The sequence below is a fragment of the Mus musculus genome, chromosome 8 (assembly GCF_000001635.26).
Source record: "Mus musculus strain C57BL/6J chromosome 8, GRCm38.p6 C57BL/6J".
In the NCBI taxonomy this organism is placed as follows: Eukaryota; Metazoa; Chordata; class Mammalia; order Rodentia; family Muridae; genus Mus; species Mus musculus.
Genome location: NC_000074.6, coordinates 42594401 through 42614982, shown reverse-complemented (window position 1 = coordinate 42614982; position 20582 = coordinate 42594401).

Below are 20582 nucleotides of genomic sequence, written 5' to 3'. Positions count from 1 at the left end.
TAGATAAGCTCATGACTTTCTCCTTTTCCACCTTCCTATACCCCCTTTATCAACTCACTTCCTCCTACCAGATGGTGGTAATGAGCAACAAGAAGTATTAGATGCCAGGTCCTTGGTATAAGACTTCTTAGTTACAATCAAGTTCTATTCATTTTTACTTGCCCAGTCTGTGGTATTTTGTTAATATAGCACAAAACAGAACAAGAGTTATACCAATTATCTTAAATATAAGGGAAGAAAGATCTTGCTGAGCATTAGCCATCAGATATAGAGTCAATTGACTGACAGCTCTCCAGCATTCCCCACTTCTGACTTTGCTGGTGTTACCTGCCTGCCATTTCGCTTGTCAGAAGTCCGGGTTGTCACGGCACATTAGTGAGAATGCTTCAATGCATCTCCTCTTCATTTCTTCCCTCTTCGTTGCTGCAGACATTATACTTTCTCACGGAAGAGCTGCCACATGCTCTTTTCTGTTTCAAATCTATCGTCAGTTACCACTTGATGCAACAGACACCTGTCCCAGAGACAGCGAGCAGGATCAGCTTCACTAACCATGCTGCCATCACCAGCTTTCCAGAACGACTTTGCTGGTGACTGTGTTCTGCAATTTGTTGCTAAGTATGACTCATAAATGGCATGATACACTGTTCAAAGTGACAAATGTGACATCTGGAGCAAAGCCCACTGCACAGCTGTCGGTGTCATCTCAGTTTGGGGCATTCATGAGCCACTCCGCATAATACTGACACCGTATTATGCTGATCTCTTTAACAGTATCCTGTCTCGGTCTGGTTTATTGCATCATGTTTCAATGAGCAGATTATTAGACACCATGTCCCTGTGATGACACAAGCTGATGACAGCATTTGCCACTCTCCTACTAGTGAACATATGTTTAGTAATAAAAGATGTGTGTAATGTAAATTGCTACATGACCTTGGGCTTCTGCGCGCTGATGATTGTTCCCAGTATGATTCTCACAATAACATGGCTCAAATTTGCTTGCTGGGTACATTTATCCTCAGTTGTTGCATTACTGTTATCAGATGAGCACACCGTACAAGATGATAAATGATTTGAGGAAAACTGTTACTCAACAACAGCTTTCTATGTTTTTATTTTTTTTGGTGTGTGTGTGTGTGTGTGTGTTTGCTGTTATTATTTTGCCAGTGGCCTTTAACTATACATAAAAAGAAAATAAATCTAGAGCCAGTGTATACTTTACTTCAATTTGCTAGCCAGAACATGATCCACTATATTTTGACCAATAATGTCATGAACTCCCTGTAGATTGTCACTGCCAAATGGAAAACAAAACAAATCAGAATAAACCATGAAAACTACTCATTAACTTCTATTGGTTTTTATTAAAAGATAGGAAATTCGACCAACCAAAAATATGTGTTCACATTCATTCAAAAGAATAAATGTTTCTGATAAGAAATTTGAATGTTATTACTATTAAATTGAACCACAATCAAAATTTGACAACTTACATTGCAATTAAAAAAAATTATTTGTTGTGCTATTTTAAATAAACTCCTAAAAACTCCCTTTTTCAAAAAAAGAGAAACCATTAAATATAGCTTTCCCACTGAAGAATATGTCAATTAAATGAATTTTTGTAATCATAACATACGGTGTTTTTGAGTAACTATATTTGTCAGCATGTAAAATAATTTATGAGTTTTATTAAAGCAATTAAAAATTTATTTGTTTGACACACTGATACTCCTAGGAAATTTCAAGATTGGGAAATATGGTGGTTTGAATATGGTTGGCCCAGGGAATAGCACTACTAGGAGGTGTGGCTTTGTTTTCAGTGACCAGGCAGGAATGGCACTGGAGGAGGTGAGAGTTCTACATTTTTATCCAGATGCAGCCAGGAGCAGCCTGTCCTCAGGCAGCTAGGAGCAAGGTATCAAAGCCCGCTCCCACAGTGATGCACTTCCTCAAACAAGGACACACCTACTTCGTTAAGGCCAAACTTCCTAATAGTGCCACTCCTTGGACCAAGCATATTCAAACCACCACATTCTACTCCCTGGCCTCCATAGGCTTGTAAACATGAGTTTTTGGTGGTCATACCTAAGCATAATATAATGCAAAATACATTTAGTGAAACTTCAAAAGTCCTCATAGTCTCTAGCAGTCTTAATAATGTTAAAAGTCCAAAGTTTCAAAGTCTCCTCTGAGATTCATGCAATCTCTTAATTGAAATCCATTATAAAATCATAGTCAAAAAGTAGATCACATATCTCCAGCATCACAGAATATACATTATCATTCCAAAATGACATAATGAGGAAATCCTGGACAAAAGTAGAGAATCTCAGCAGGTTATCACCATACAATGTTCACATTTTCCTCTCATCATTGTCCTGCCCTAGCCTCAAACAATGTTTCTATCAATATTTAATGCAAACAAAATAAATAAAATGCAACAAAATACAAATAAAATATAAATAAAATACAAACAAAATAAATAAAAGCAATATCTGACAGTGTTTTTATCTCTATCTTCTGCTTTTCTGCCTCGTAGCACAGTCCTGGAAATAGATGATGATTTCCAAGAGCTTCCTGATGATTTCATTATACACCTCCATTGTCTTTTTGGAAGATTTGTGTTCCATGAAAACACATACCTTCTGCTTTATAAAGCTGTATGTCCTTAGTGTTCCATGCTTCTTATAATATTACTTGCTTTCACTTCTATTTCTTGAATACTTTGCTAACTTTAATATTTCTATATTTTCTAATTCTTGTCATCTTACTTTTCTACATTTAGACTTGCCAAGTTTACTTTCAAGTGTTCAGAATTCCTTGTGTCAGATATGCACAATGGGGTTTTCTTGTTCATAAAGACGCATGAAGATATATTACTTTCTGGAAAGTGGATGGGACTAGAGGTTTTATGTTAAGTAGAATAAGCTAGACCCACAGCAACTATTCTACATCTTTGCTCTCAAACACAGAAAGTGGAAACTAGATTTACATACATAGATACACAAAACGTGACATAATAGCAAAGAGACAGCAGGGGAATAGGATCAGAGTACAAGAAGGCAGGACGAGGACAGTGGTTCTGTCTCCCTACTTGCAACCTGCTTTGGAGCAATCACAGGCATGTTGGTGGAGTTGAACTCAGCTCCTTCTGCTGAATTTCCAAAGTCACAGGAATAAAAAGGCCTGTAACTATTTGAAGAAGAAGGCTCAGGCCAACTCTCAGTGTGCAAAGGAATGGGTGTGAAAGCAGCAGCAGACGCCCATTATTTAGCATAATCCAAGTAACCAACCAGGTTGGCCACCATGACGTGTGAGCCCAGGATAGCTATCAGTTCTGGCTGTCCTTAAACTTCCAGAAGCTTACCTTCTCAGCACTCTCCTCACCTAACTCTATTGCTAGCTTGTTGATCTTGTTGTCACTGGTAAATTTGTTTCTGGTTATATTAGAAAGGACTAAATAGGAGAGCTATTCTGATTTATGGTCCTTTGCCACATAGCATCCTAACTCATTGCAGTGAAATGGTTAACTGGTTGAAAGTCACCTCTTGACTGTCCCAGTGTTGTGGCAGTCACACCTTTTCCCAGGTCTCTTTCGCACCTCTGTGTTGCTGGAATATTGCCAGACCCATCACCTACTTTAGAACATCAGAGAACTTTATGGAATTTCCAGACTGGCTTCAAATCATCCTTTAAAGGAGGTTGGAGGTTGGCATTATGAGCTACCTACTTTAGCCTTTGGCCTTACTGTTTCATCAATAGAATCCCAGCATTTTCTTCAGTACGCTCTGTATTTCTTCTTTGGGATTGCCCCGCACATCCCATGGTTAATTAACATAAATATTTTCTCTCAAAGTCCCAAAGGACCACGTTGTTGATATGGCTGCTTATTCTAGAAGCTCTGATGGAGAATTTGCTCTGCACACATTTCCTGGCTCCTGTTTTGTCCAGAAATCCTGATGTTATTGGCTTGCAGATGTGTCACTCCAAACTTTGCATTTGTCTGTACAGTGATGGTTTTCCTCTGAGTTTATCAGCAGAACTTTACATGGCGTTCTTCTATTTGTGTGTTTATATTCTAATTTCTCCACCTTGTATCAATTCCTAATAGTTAATTCACACCAGTGCTAATGCCTGATAGCCTCATCAGATTAATTGCACATTTTCAAAGATCTTATCTATAAGTAATATCATTTCCACAGGTTAAGATATGATCTAAATTTTGAAGAACAAAATTAGCTCTATATCATTCTTGAATTTAGTTCTTTTAAATATTTTGTATTTTACATTATGACTACTGTGTCCCCTCCATCCTCTCCTCCCAGTTCCTCCCTGCTACTTCCTCTATCCATTCCTCTTCCTATTCTGTCGAGAAAGGAGCCTTTAGAGATATAAACCATCCATGGCATGTCAGGTTGCAGTAAGACCAGGTACTTTCTCTTCTATTAAAGCTAGACAAAGCAACCCAGTCCAGAAATAAAGTCCCAAAGGCAGGCAACAGGAGCAGAGACAGTTTTTCTCCCACTGTTAGCTATCAGAGAATGCAAATCTAAAGGACTCTAAAATTTGATCTTAAACTTGTCAGAATGGCTAAGATCAAAGACACAAGTGACAGCTCACGGAAGATGTGGAACAAAGGGAACACTCCTCCATTGCTGCTCGTAGTGTAAACTTCTACAGCCACTTTGCAAATTAATATATCTCTTTCTCACAAAAGTGGGATTCGATCTACATCAAGACTCAGCTATACTACTCCTGGGCATATACCCCAAGGACACAGAATCTTACCCAATTATATTGATAATTTATGTGTAATAGCTAAAAACTGGAAACAGCATAGATATCCCCTTACCTAAGAGTGATTAAATGTCTGGAGCCATCTAAAAAAGGCTAACTCTAGCAAGTAGCCTTCCTGAAGGTGGCCCACCTTTTTGCATGGAATAAGATGGGTGAGCTCTGAGAGACAAGGTCCCAAAGAGACTTCATCTCAGGATTGTATCTTGCAGCCGAGAGGCTTTTCCTATAATTATTAAATTAGTATAATAATCCCTAGACATCCCCCCATTGAGCAGATTTCCTACAGATCAATATAAAGATGAAGTTTTATAAACTAATGCTGTTTAGATGAATTAATGATTTTATTGAGTTCCCAATTTGATTCAAATAATCTTAGAAAAAAAGTTTTAAGAAGTGGTGGTTTTGCTAGAAAGATGTGATAAAAGTTAGAATCAAGAATAAAATGTGGTCACTATTCATAATAGTAAATAAAGACTGTGTAATAAGAAATACAATGAGCTTTCATAATTTCACTAAAAAGAGAATTCAGCTTGGACAAATTTGTGTTCAAAGAAAAACATTTGTTCTAGGTCAGATCCAAGGATGAAGCCACAGGAGTGCACTATGATAAGACAAGGCCATATGAAACTTATGCTTTGAATTTATAATGAGCTTACAGATTGAAACACTGCTTTAAACTTAATATCAACATCCTTTTGTAACACCCTTTTTGTGTATCATGTTATCTATGAGGCAATTTCCTAAGAACTTTTGTCTATAAAAAGTCTAGAGAAAAGAAGAAAAGATGATGGTTTGGTTTGGGGGGTGGGCTCTGTGTCATCCATCCACTCACATATCCATCCATCTACCATCCACCCATCCATCCATCCATCCATCCATCCATCCATCCATCCATCCATCCATCCATCCATCCATCTATCCATCCAAATGTGGTGATGTAGCTATTTTATGCTTAACCCTGTGTGTATGTGTCTGTGAATGACATCTTTTCTTTCCTTTTTCTTTCCGGTTCAGAAGAGCTAACTAGCCTAGCCAGTAAAGGGCTTCTGACTGTCTGGTCAAGAAGGGAGAGCTAGCAATAAATACGTTACTTAATCCTTGCTGTTAAGCTGTAGGTGTTAGTTGATCTTAAGCCATTAGTTTCTGGCCCCAGAATAACATAGAATTAAGGAAGGTAAATATTATTTATACTAAAGAACCTTTACATATGTAATGCCAAGACTTGCCTTCATCCTATACCTCACCTCCCTCAGCTGTCTTCCAAAGAAGACCAGCCCTGCTAAACTCCACAGAGATGAAGAAAATGTGGTACATTTACAAAATGGAGTATTACTCAGCTATTAAAGACAATGGCAATATGAAATTTGCAGACAAATGGATGGAACTAGAAAAGCTCATCCTGAGCAAAGTAACCCAGACCCAGAAAGACAAGCATGCTATGTCCTCATTTATTAGTAGATATTAGCTCTGAACTAAAGGAAAACCACACTGTAATCTACAGATCCAAAAAAACTAAATGACAAGAAAGGTTCAATGTGTGTGTGTTGGGAGGGGGGCAGAGAATGGGCAGGGGCATGTGAATCCCATTGAGAAGGGGAAAGAGAATAGACATCTCAGGTAGATGAACAAAGGGACTGGATCGAAATGAGGGCTTGGAATTAGAAAAGGATAAAGTGATGGGAGGATAGAGAAATGAGAGTACTGTCAGAAATAACTGGGATGGAAGCCACATCTCAGAAACAAGCTAGAAACCTAGGACAATGGAAATTCCAAGGAATCTGTGAAGGTGATACTAGCTAAAATGTCAAGAAATGGGGGAATATAGATCCCTAACTGGCCATCTGCTATAACTAGGCAAGACTTCCAATGGAGGGATTGGAAGACCAGTCACAGTACTTTCAACCTATAATTTATCCTCCTTACAAGATGTGCTAGGTTAAAGCTGGTACAGAAATTATGGGCATGGCCAACCAATAGCCAACCAATTGTTTCAGGTTGAGTCTAGTGCCATGAGAGGGAGCCCATCTTTTCAATTGCCAGGATGGATAGGAGGCAGAGACTGGATGTTTCTCTATCTTATATTAGTTATAGAACCAAACAAACATGGAAAAAATGTCAATTAAATGATTTCTATTGATATTCTCCTATACGCATACATTGGTAACTAGTCAATTATCAGCATCTTTACCCAGCAACTGATGGAAACAGATGAACAGATCTACAGCCAAACATTAGGCAGAGCATGAGGAATATCACAAAAGAGGCAGAGAATGGATTGTAGGAGCTAGAGGGATCAAAGACTCCACAAGAAATCCCACAGAATCAACTAACCTAAGCCCACAGGGGCTTACAAGGACTGAACGACCAACCAATGGTCTTGCATGGAACTAACATAGGCCCTCCACACATATATTACAGTTGTGTATCTTGATCTTTTCTTGTGAAATTTAGAACTTTTATTGTGACTTTGGTAGTTAAAATATTTTGTGTTGTCATAAGAACTTAAAGTAAGAGAAAGATCAAAGAATTTAGGAGGAGGTATGAACCATCCTAGACTTGAGAAAAGTCTAGGATGACTGATCTGGGCCACAGTTATGTGATAGTTGTTGGGAGGCAGTGAGTCAAGGGATTACTCTTAGCTGCATAAGTAGTCAAGACCAGATGACCAATTTTTAGGCTACATGAAACCCTTTCTCAAAACAAACAAACAAACAAACCAACAAATATAATTTTAAAAAAAGGAATCATAGGAAATCTCTGCTCACCTGGACACTCAGCTCCACTTTTCTCTCTAGTTGTAAACCAGCTCCTTTTGATTTTTATTTGTGTGGTATAAAATGACATACCTTCACCTTCTGAAAACTGAACCAGAAACATCAATCAGAAGTGTGTCACAACAAACACAACCCAGGTGGGAACCGGGCAGTAGAGAAACCCTATGAACCCAGGAGACTTTGCTTATTGATTTAGTTTTTCACATGAGAAGTAAAATGGACTCACTTTTTACAAAACAAAAAAGAGTGTTTAATCAAGGGGTCAGAATTCAATATATGTGTTTTTTTTTTTTAAATCTGAGAAAGGACAGTCATTCATGGTAGGATGGAATGGTACATACGATATATGATAGAATTAAACATGTTCTAAGAATGGGGCTATCCACTGTTCATGTTCAATAGGCCCCTTATGTTATCCTTACATGTTTCCATATCAACAATTCTAGCACACTTGATGTATCTTCTGCCTACTTGATGCATAAAGACAATTTTTAGATAAACCCAGCATCTTACGTGAACAGCACAGGAACATGCTAAATTTACTTGCCTTTCTTTTAGCACTTTTGCCATGGCAAAGTGGTTCATTGCAAGTTGTATAAGAGTATACAGAAAATCACATAAAATGACCTTCTATATATCTTTATCGATATCTTTAACCCTTTGTATCTGAAGAAAATAACATTGAGCGCTGTGTAAGAGGATATTGAAACTCACATAAAGCAATTTGTTGTACCTTTCACGTTGAATAAAAGGATACAGAAGATCAGATAATACAACTTTCTGTATCTCTTTACAGAGATCGTTAACCCTTAGCTTCTGAAGAAAATAACATCGTTTTTTAAAAATAAAATGTCTTCTTAGTAAATGTGTTTTGATATACTGTTTTTATAGATTTTGATTACATAAAAATAAATGTGCTTATCTGTGGTGAAATTTAGGTCAATAATCTTTGATTTTATAAATCCATTGACCTGGCATAGTCACTGACAGCAGCAAATAACTCAACCTGGACACACTAGCTCACCAGTTTTTAACAAGATATTAAAAGTTTATCCTCCACTACAGTGAGAAGCACTTTCTTCTCAGTAGTTTAGGGGCTTTTATCTTTCACTTTTCTTTTTCTCTAATTTGCAATAGACAACCTAAAAATATGAACTTAAAAGTCAATTTGAAAATATAAAAGGAAATTATTTATTATTTTAACTTCTACTTCTTACTCCTTCTTTCTTTCTTTCTTATTTTCCAAACTCTTTGTTTGAAGATTTCTTTCCTCTGGTCTTTTAAGTCTGGGTCTTGTCTCACAGTCTGGCTGTCCCAGTACTTTCTAGGGGTCCAGGCTATTATCAAATGCATGATCCCCTTGTTTTAACTTCCAGAGTTCTGGAATTATAGGCATGTACCACAATGTTACCATGCCTAGCTTTTCGAGGTTTTTGAAATGTATGTTATAATGATGTCTTCTTTTTGTCTTCGACATCTTTTTAAATTCCTCCAACAGTACAAGTCTAAGAACAACATCTCTCTGAGTTATCTTACAGATAGGTGATAAATATCTTCCTTCTGTTTTAGTATCTCTGTGATCTCTGAAAGAGGAAGCACCTCCCCATTCAATGTGAATGTTTAAAAGCACTGTGTGTGTAATAAATAGACTTCATTCCTTTTCATTAGTGCTCACTAGAATAATCGTGTTCCCTCTTTGGGAAGAACATTTGATTGTAAAACAGGAGACATGCATTCACCTCCTGGCTTTACGAGTGATTTTTGTTTCTCTTGCTTGAGAACTTTGCATTAATGATTGTAAAGGAATGTTAGAATGAAGAGATGTAGCTTAGTGACAGAGCAATTCCCACCATGTATCAGGCCTTAGGTTGGATGTCTGGTGCTGAAAAATCTAATGGCTATGTTGTAACATCCTCTTGATTGGGGATCCTGATTGCCTTCCATTTCTTGTTCATGGTTACAGGAAATTTTGGATTTCTTTTCTCTTCTTCCAGCTGTTCACTGAGCAGTTTCCTCACCTCATGCAATGCAACCTTTCTGTGACTCCAACTGTTCATTGCACACAGAGAGGGCCGAGACAGCCTGACTTTTTTGTGAACAATATTCAATTGATTCTCTAAAGATTATATATATATGTGTGTGTGTGTGTTTATACAAACCTATACAAGAAAAAAATCTATAAGTATTTATATAATTCAATCATTCCTAAATAATTGAGGAAAAGAGAAATCCTGAATTTGAAAGGGAGTAATGGGGACCTAGGAAGAATCGGGAGTATGACAAATGTATTATTGTTGTGTGATTTTCAATAGTTTTCAAATACCATGTACTTGTTTGTGATTGTTTTTACTAAGTTACTTGACATTTTCTAACTTTCCTGTCCTTTGAGTCCTGATAATTGACAATAATTTGGTGTGCCGTCTCAAGCAGTTTTATTTCAAATATTTTTTTTAAAAAAATCTTTCTTTTTTTTCTTGTATTTAAACTTCTGTAGTAGTCACACCATTTCCAAATTTGCTTTTAGTTAGTCTTTATTTTCCTTTGCTGTTCAGCTTTGAAGGTTCTAAATGGTATTTTCTCAAGCTTTGTAATTCTTTCCAGGTTTCATGTGTCTTTGTAAGCCTTTCCAATTTATCATTATTCATGTTTTTTTTTAAATTGGATATTTTCTTTATTTAAATTTCAAGTGTTATTCCCTTTCCTGGTTCCCCCACTCCCACCCCGCAAAGTCCCCTATTCCATCCCCCTGCCCCTGCTTACATGAGGGTGGTTCTCCCCACTCCCACCTCCTCACCCTCCAATTTCCCTACAATGGGGCATCTATCAAGCCTTCACAGGGCCTCTCCTCCTATTGATGAAGGCCATCCTCTGCTACATATGCAGCTGGAGCCATGGGTGCCTCCATGTGTACTCCTTGGTTGGTGGCTTAGTCCCTGGGAGCTCTGGGGTATCTGGATGGTTGATATTGTTATTCTTCCTATGGGATTGCAAACCTTTTCAGCTTTTTCAGTTCTTTCTCTAACCCTTCCATGCTCAGTCCAATGGTTGTCTGCAAGCATCCACCTGTGTATTTGTCAGACTCCGGCAGAGCCTCTCAGGTAATAGCTATATCAGGCTCCTTTCAGCAAGCAGTTCATAACATCTACAATAGTGACTGGGTTTGGTGACTGTATATGGAATGGGTCCCCAGGTGGGGCAGCTCTGGATGACCTTTTCTTCAGTATCAGTATCTGCTGTATGCATTGTCTCTGTATTTGCTCCCATGACTGTTTTGTTCCCCTTTCTAAGAAGAACCTTATTCATTTGAGCATTTAGAATACTTACAATTTAAAATTTCTTGATCTAATATTTTAACATTCTTGACAAGTTTTTGGTTCTGATATTTGCTCTCTTCTTTCAAACTATGTTTGCTTTTTTTTTTTCTTATACAATTCCAAGTCAATTTATTGATAGTCATACTTGTCCAAGAGAAAAGGGACTCATGAAAATAGGCTTTAGGGAAATAATGAAATAGTTCAAGAAGAAAAAAAAAACTCTTCTAAAATAATGTGATTATGTCATGATTTTAGTGAGTGTGTTTTAGGCCTATAGATTTCACAATTGTCTCTAAGTAATTTTTCCTCCCTTGAGTGGACAGAAAGCCTCCGTGTGCTGCAATGTGATCGTCTTTTCTCCTCTCTGGCAGGATAGAGTGGTTGGAGTTTAAGAATTTCTTTTCCTCAGACAGTTAAACTCCAAGGAAATCCCAGCAAATCAGCTGCCTGTTGGCTCATATATCTTAGGGAGAACAAACACAGTGCTATACACATTTCAAATCATTTCTTAATCATACCCTCTGCTGCAATCTGGGAAATCATTTCCTTCCTCCATGAGGTATGACCATCAGAGTTGTGAGAGTGCTCCATCGCTGTGCCCCTTGGAACTCTTAGCACCTAGGTGTGCCCTCATTGGCCACTCAGCAATTCATTGATTTTACTTCTGGTTCCTTTCCCAGACTTCCTTCCTGCAGTCTTGCTCCTCTGTGGTTTGCTTATTTGCGTCCACCACCTCTCTCTCTCTCTCTCTCTCTCCAATTTGGGTTTTCGGTTGTGGTTTGACCTATGATCTCATTTCCTTTATAGATCTGAGTATAATCTGCCTGCCTCTCCCTCCTGAATGCTGGGATTAAAGGCATGCATCACCTTTGCCTAGGTAGAAACCTGTAATCTTATGTATCCTCCTACTTTGGTTTTTCAAAATATTTAATAATGGATAGAGGAAAACTGAGACAAACATGGAGAGAGAGAGAGAGAGAGAGAGAGAGAGAGAGAGAGAGAGAGAGAGAGAGGAAGAAGAAGCAGGAGGAAGAGGAAGAGGAGGAGGAGGAGGAGGAGGAGGAGGAGGAGGAGGAGGAGGAGGAGGAGGAGGAAACTATTAGGAGCCCCTATAAAGAATGATGAAGCTGGGCACAGTGATTCATACCTTTATCCCAGTTTCCTGCAGGCAGTTGCAAATGAGTTTGAGTCAAGCTTGATCTATATAGTGAGTTCTAGGCCAGCCAGGGTAACATGGTGAGATCATGTATGAAAATAAATAGATAGATAGACAGACAGACAGACAGATACATACATACATACATACATACATGCATGCATACATACATACATGCATGCATGCATACATACATACACACACACACACACACACACACACACACACACACACACACACACACACTCACACACACACACACACACATACATAAAAATAGAAATGACCTGGCAAGGCAGGACGTTCAAGACTAGCAAGGGATCAGTATTATTCTTTATAAAAGTCTCTCATGAGAGTCAGTACTCAAAGAGGGGTACATTAATTCCTTCTGATGGTCATGCCACTGAGATTCACCTCATCTGACATCACCATAATGGGCATATTGGAAAGCAAGCATCTATGCAAGAACACTTAAAATCCACACTCTCACGATATCTAATCCACAGTATATACCAGCAGGAGCCCAGTTTCCCCAAAATAACTATCAGTGTAATTGATTTATTTTCATCTTCAGTGGAGAACCCAATCTAAGATCAGATTCTATTACTATTAATTATCTGTTTCATTTTCTGTAATCTAATACCTCTATACAACTCTTGGTTATGACTTTGGTTTCATTAGCTAGAATGCTCCTATGAAATTGTTCAATGGCTTTCCAGAATAAGATTAAAGTTGCAAATTCCTAACCCCTTTATAGAGAGGCTCATACGATGTTCTCATAAATGATATTAGTTTTGATCATATCTTTAAATATTATCCTATTCGTTAACTATAGAAATACTATATTTGTTAATAAAAGTATGTTTATTTGGAAACACTTGGTGTAGCAACAAGTTGTTGGTAAAAGCAAAAAGTTTAAACTTATTATCTCTAGAACTGAAAAGTAGATTTTTTTTCCTGTTCTATATCCATAATTGAAATAAGTGTGGCTATTTGTTGGACTTTGGGTAAAAATATAATTCTCATTTGTAAAAACCTATTATATAAGGCAGCATTAGTTTTTTTTTCAGTTATTAGTCAGTATTTCTGAATCAATTGAAAGATTTACTTTAGCAGTAAATGAAATAATAAAGAAATCATTTAAAAGACTTGGAAACTACTGGCTTTGTTTGATGAGTTACTGATTTGCCTTCTGTCTTTGATCTTGCTCTTTCTTCCTCCTCTGTTTATTCAGTTATTAAAATAAAATAAATTATTTCTACTTAATTCTATTGAATGGTTTCTTCTCTAACAACAAAATAGCTCTCATACAGTAGAGCACTGGGTTCTTGGTTGTCTATGGTTAGCTGTTATTGCTTCCCACTGCCTCCTGCATTGTGAATCCAAGCTGCAAATAAAATACTAATGGAGATGTAAATGGACTTTTTGATGAATATTCTAACACAGTATCTCAGTTTGAAAGTGGTTAGCCAAAGAATTCCTTTAATGCCAACACAAAAGAATATAGCAAGAATTTATCACAACAATCATTGGGATTATTTAGCTAAATATCTTAGTAGAGTGTAAGAGTTCAGATTCTACCTACTGTTATAGCATAAAATGAAAAATAAATTTTCCCTTAAGAATGAGGTCACCAAGATATGTGAGAGACAAGGGCTGATCAGATACATTGTAACCTCAAGAAAGAAACTCCTCTCTGTAATAATAGGAAGTGGTATCTGTCCATCATGCATAGCTGTATTTTGTATCCTTCTCTCTTAGAGTGATCTTCCTCCCTCTCTGTTGTCGCTGTTTTGTTTTGTCTTATTGTTTTTACATAAGATTAGGAAATATTCTGAGTCTAAAAGTTGTAGCATGTTTCTGATGTGTATGTATGTAAGTATGTATGTATGTATGTATGTATGTACGATGAAGGCATGGGAAAAAGAACCTGAAGACAATGGTTCTGTTTTTATAGGCATCTATGAAACTTAGGTACTAGTAATGCTAAACCTAGCCAAAGTTCTGTGAGGGGAGCATCTTAGACTGTAGGCTCTGAGCATTGACAATGATGCTCTAGTAAGAACCGTGGACTGCAGAAACATCCTTGGGCTTCTATCCATTGAGCCTCTTTGTAAGAAAGGGGTATTAAACAGATAAGCTAGGGCAAGGAAGCAATAGAAGATGGCCAGAACAAGTGACGTTTTGAAAAATAAAATATTCTGGGGATTCCTACAAGTTCAGCCTTAGGTTTCATAATCAGTACTATCTAGATTTTTTTTTTTTTTTTTTTTTGGTTTCTCAAGATAGGGTTTCTCTGTGTACTCTTGGCTTTGCTGGAAATAACTCTATAGGACCAAGTTGACCTCAAACTCAGAAATCCACCTGCCTCTGCCTCCCAAGTGCTGGGATTAAAGGCATGTACCACTACTGCCCAGCTAAACACGACTTATCACATTGTCTGCTACACTGAATTTTTCCTCACTCATTTCTTAGGTAATTGTTTTTTTGTTGTTGTTGTTTTGTTTTGTTTTTCATGAAAGCTTGGTCAATATTATTATCAGTGGGAAAGAATCTTCAAGATAACTGACTTCACATTCACAAATATCATGCATATATTTGTTTTTCTAAAATGTTTTTTAACAGTTTAACTGGGTTATATCTTACTAACAGAATTCCTAATAGGAAGATATGCTGAAAATTATAATGACAATGGAAGAGATCTGGAGAATAACCAGAAAAATGAGTAGAATGGACATTAGAGGAGAGGGGGCCCAGTCAGGGCCATGATTGATTCAGGATCTGCTTGATGAACTAGATGCCTGGGAAGAGTAGGGAAGGATAAGACCCATAGTTGTAATAAGTAGAAACTATATTTATATTTGGTCTCTGGCCAATTGTATGCTCTATCAGTTTTGAGAAAACTTAGAAACTTTCCCTGTAAACAGACTAGCTTACAGACCAGAAATCCAACATCCATGGTGATTTCTGTAATATTTCACAGTGATGACATAGAGCAAAGACAAAAGGTTCGAAATGCCCCCAGAGAGATGGCCCTACCAAAGGAGGGCAGGGGTCAATGTGACGCTGATGTTTATGGTTCTGAGGTGATGCTGATAGGCTCTTAGAATGAGACAGCTTGGCTGGATCAAATCTCTGCCAGCCATAATTTAAAGGGACAGAAGTCATTAGTTTGCTCTGCCGCTCTCTTTGTACAAGTAACACTTGTATCTGGTTTCTGTGCAAGCCTCATTGCTCTGTAACTCAATGTCAGGCAGTGAGTGAGACCTGTCTTAGTTACATTGACAACTACAGATTTCAGTGGTGTAAATATGATACACTTGCAGCTGGTCCTCTGAACATTACTCAAGTTGAGCAGTGTCTAGGTTGTGCCTTTATCCTTGGTTCTCATAAAGAAGAACAAACCACAAGTGTACTTTTATAATCCAGAAAGCATACAGCATGTTTTCTAATAAAAGCAACCAAAGTTTTAGCGCAGAAAGGAAACCGAAGTTGCAACGTCTTGTCTAACTGACTCTATGGCTAGAAATCAGATCAAGCAAATCTTTTGATTTGTGGGGGGTGATCTTATACTCCACTGCTAAATCCTTGCCCTTTGATAGGGAACTAAATTAGGTTTGAATCAGGTATTTGCACAGCTATGGTGGATCAAAAGCTCTTGTTATGATTTCTGGGAATTACTATGAACTCGTGCTCACAAGGCCCATGTTTCTGACTGGGGGTGGGGGGTGTTGGTTACACATTTATCATATTCTCTCCTACGCTAGTTATAAAATCCTAATATACAAATGCCCTATCGATCAGCATCCAGTAACATTAGCACACTTTACCAAAAACCATGATTCTCTATAACCCAATCATGAAATGTGCGCTTTAGCTTCTGCTCTTTCTCAGTTGTGTCTGAAGTCCTGCCCTGAGTTCTCTTTCTATTTCCTTTCTGCTTCTGGTAAAGAACAATTAAATTTTTTCTTGACAATGATAAAAATTATGTACCAATAACCTTTTAAGATCCGAGCATTTGTAAAAATTCTCACAATCCCTCCTAACGTTTTTTCTTAAGATGTTACAAAATGCTAGATAGGAAAATAAAACTTAATTCATTATCATTATTATTACCATCATCATCATCATTATTATTATTCACTGTCATTGGGTACTTAATACATTTCAAGATTTGTTCGTGTATGTAGCTTTATACATTATTTAATTTTTACAATTATTCCATGTGGGAAATACAACTTAACACTTAAAGAAAAATGTTTAGTGGTACAACAATTGAAATCAGGGCTTGAAGCAGCCAGGTCAGTGAGACAAACTGGCCCTGCTGTACTAGGATTAGTCTCAACATTTGCTACTCTTATGTCTATACAACTCTGCCTCACCTGTTGTCACAGATATTGCCACAGGGTAACATATTTGGGGTACCTGATTAATTTGAACGTGACCTCATTCCTCTTCAGGTCATCCTTTAGGAGAGGTAAACATCTTATTCCTTGAACCTGGGCTGGTTTTTAAATTTGTTTTGATAATTTATGTGTATTACTTTGAGACTTATAAACAACAGTATCAGGAAAGTTTGCAACTTTTATCTCATTTTCTTGGAATGCTTCTGACACTTTGTAGAGAAGCCTAGGGTAAGAGGTCATGTTTAAATAGAGAGCTAACTCCTTCAGCCATCCCAACTTAAAAAGTAGGGGGTTAGCCTGGGACCCTTCTTCTTCAGCCCTGCTGCTTCCTGATTGTATATGCAGTAATAATAGAGGTTAGGCCAGCAAGAGAAATGTTCAATTGACTTGTAGAACTAATAGAACTTAAACAATAACAACAGCAACAAGATGTTTTGAATGCTTTGTTACACAGCAATAGGTAACAAATACAGCAAAAACTATTTCAAGTCACTGCAAGAATGTATAGGTATATGCAAGATTCATTATAGCAAAAGAAAGTGTTCATATTACTGCAAAGGAAAGGTTCAGGAAGGTTACTTCATATGTGCAGGTTTTATTATTTCTGTGTCCTGGATGTTGTATGAAGCATATTATGGATCACAGTTTTAATAAAGTCAAAAAGAACATATTGCTCCACTATTAAAAACAAAAAAAATAATTTTACACTGAGATAGGATCTCAGCTGCATTGCAAGAATTCTAAGTTTTATAAAATGTTATATTTTTTCATTAGAACTTAGCATAGCTATTTCGCTAGTTTGAACTTTATACACTTTAAAAAAAGATTAAAACTAATAAGGAAACAGTTGATAAATGGACTTTATCTTCTCTGGAAATTCAAGCTTTTAGACTATTAACTGCTTCCAGCATGACCTTGGAGCCTGGTAGATTTGGATTCATATGAAGGCCCTACTCACAACTTTGTGATCTTCTACGAACTGCTTAAATTTTCTGAGGCTAGATTTTCTAAAGTCTAAATGTATTAATACAGCTCCAAACAGATGAGATTTATTGTTTAGTTTGTTTAGATCATGGTTTAGAATGTCTGTGTCCTGTGTCTTAAGAGTAAAACTGTACCCAACACCAGTGTTAATGGGGAGATCTAGCAATTATTTCCCCTGGATTACACTCACTGTCTCAAGCTCTCCTGGTTTTCAATGTAAACAATAATATCACTTTCACACGATATCTATTTAATTTCATCATTTGTAAGTGTCAGACTTTCTATTTTCTGTGTTTCTGTTAGGTTATAGCTTTGTGATTTTGCAGACTGTGGCTCAGGTCTTTTAATGTGACGGATAATGATGAACAAGCTAGATGCCTTAGCCATCTGGAAAATAATTACCAGACGAAAAGAATAGAGCCGGAGTCACTGGCAGTATTTGACGATGGCAAAGTGTACTATGACATGACAGGAGAAGGAAATGGGAAGAAGCCTGCAGATAAAAACAGTCCTATAATGGTTGAATGTGACTGTCAGCCCAGCTGGAAAAGGGTGTACTTGGAGGCATTCAAGTGCATGCCTGTGGGTATGCCTTTGAGGGCCTTTCCAGAGAGAACTGACTCAGGGGGACTGACAAAATGTGCTGGATTCTCAGGCTGCATAAGAAGAGAAAAGGGAGAGAGCTGAGTTAGTGTTCCTTTCTCTGCCTTCTGACTCACTGGGATATGAGCAAGCAGTGCCACCTCGTCCTGACACCACAGAGCCCCGCACCATTGTGACTTCCCAGAAATGACAGATTGCATCTCCTCAAACTGTGAATCAAAGGAAACCCTTTCCCTGTCATGCTCCTGCTTGCCTGTGTGAACATTGAGACAAGAAACTAATCCAAGGCAGGTTTGGGAAAGAAATCAGGCTGGTACCAAAATGGCTCCATTCTAGTCCCTGTGGTATGGCATTGTAATTTCATTGGTTTCTAACGGCAGTCTACAGATCAGTGTAGGGTCAAAAAACGCTTGCTGCCTTACACTGCGCAAAGCACTAGACAAAATCCTTAGCAATATCCAGGCTACAGCAGTGGACATTCAGATTTACTACACTGACGTGACTCATGAAACCTGAATTTAAAGGATCCTCCAAATGTCTTTATGTAAACTGCTGGAAAACCAAGATGGACTGTAGGCAATGGCTGAGGACTAAACATTACATTTAGTGGATATTAAAATGTGATATACTTTAAGTCAGAAGGCAATCCCTACATATTTCTCAATTTCAAAGAGTAGGCACTAATAATAGGTTACTACTCCTTGGTTACAGTTGGCATTTCTCCTTTCTGTTTTTAAGTTTTCATTTATTTGATTTACATCCTGATCCCTGCCTCCAATCCCAGTTACCCCTTCCCACGATTTTACCCCCACCCCTCCTCTTGTTGAAGCAATTATGTGAGACATAAGTGAATTATTTGTGTAGCACATTTTTGTTTCCTACACAGTGACTTAAGGGAATGTCAGTAATATATATTAAATCAGTTATATCAATGAGGAGTGATGAGTATATCAAGTAATCTTGCCATGTCTTGAGCTGAGGTCATCCGTAGTCTAGCTTCAGGAGACTCTGAAGCTGCCATCAAGACAATCTTTGCTAAGTCACTGTGATGCTTTGAATATGTGTTTGAATGCTTGGCCCACAGGGAGTGGCACTATTAGGAGTTGTGGCCTTCTTGCAGTAGGTGTGGCCTTGTTGGAAGAAGTGCATCACTGTGTAGATGAGCTTTGAGTCTCCTCCTATGCTCAGGTTCTGCCCAATGTGGATGATAGGCTTCCTGTAAAGGATAGTCTCATTCTAGCTGCCTTCAGATCAAGATCTAGAACTCTCAGCTCCTTCTTCAGCCCCAGGTTTGCTTGTATGCTGCTGTGCTGTCTGCCATGATGATAATGAACTAAACCACTGAAACTGTCAACCAGCCCCAAATTAAATATTTTCCTTTTTAAGAGTGGCCACGACCATGGTGTCTCTTAAAACCTAATTAAAACAGTCACCTTTCTATTTGCATAGAGTTGCATCATCTATGAAATGGTGTTGCATCAGCACAGGAGCACCTTTCTATCACCATTAGAAAACACTCATGATGGATGCCAGCTGATGTACAGACCTACACTATAAGGGGGCTTTTCTAGGTACATAATACCTAATATGCCTTGCCAAGATGTTATACACACTCTTTTGCTTTTCATTGTCTATAATACAACTACTTTATTGTTTTATAGAATTCAGTATCTATATTACCTTACCTTAAATTTCCATGAGGGTTCTAATGCTATATGACATGCAATAGTGTTATATAGCACCAAGTATCATCAAATGTTTCAGGTTATGAATTTTTTTCATGAGGTCTTTGTATACTCTTGGCTAGCCTGTTAGGGGAATATTTGTTGTTGTTGTTGTTGTGTTGTGTTTTGTAAAGCACTAAATGCATTTTCATTTGCTGTTTGCAAATGCTAGTAAGTTTATGAAGTATATGATTCCTTTCTCACCGGAAAGATTATTGTAATGTTAGATTAGGGATAGTCTGAAGATTTGTGGAGGAATCAGGTTGCCACTCTGTAGTTCCTTCTGTTTTATTTCTCAAAGATATGGCAACTTTGTTCTGTTTGGGTTGAGACTTCCCTAGGAAAGAAGGAAGCTCATGCTGTCCCTTCCTGTAGGGAAGAACTGACTCTTTTTAAAAGTTTTCCATTTCTCTTTTTTATTCACTCACTGTTAAAGAGCCAGGAATTCACGTCACTCTAACTCTCAGAGAGTTACAAATAGTAGTTACACCTTACTAATCCATGATCTTGAAATGTCCAGAAAATATTGAGTAGGAAAATATTATTTAACTTGAATATGCTCCCGATTCTTTCTCTCTAACATGCTACTCTATAGTCTTTGTTCAGCTCATATTCAGGTTCTGGCTATCCTCAATGTGTCCAGCCTTTCCTCCCCAAAAAAGTCACAGTAACTAAGCACTCAAGCCTGCTTAATGTCATCCAACACTAGCCACTTGCACTTCCTCTAGATGCACATTAATGTTTTCTACCTATGAAATGGGCCAAGGGAGCTCTTCCCAGGAGTGGTTTGTAATTAAATTTTTTCCTGATTCCTGTTGCAC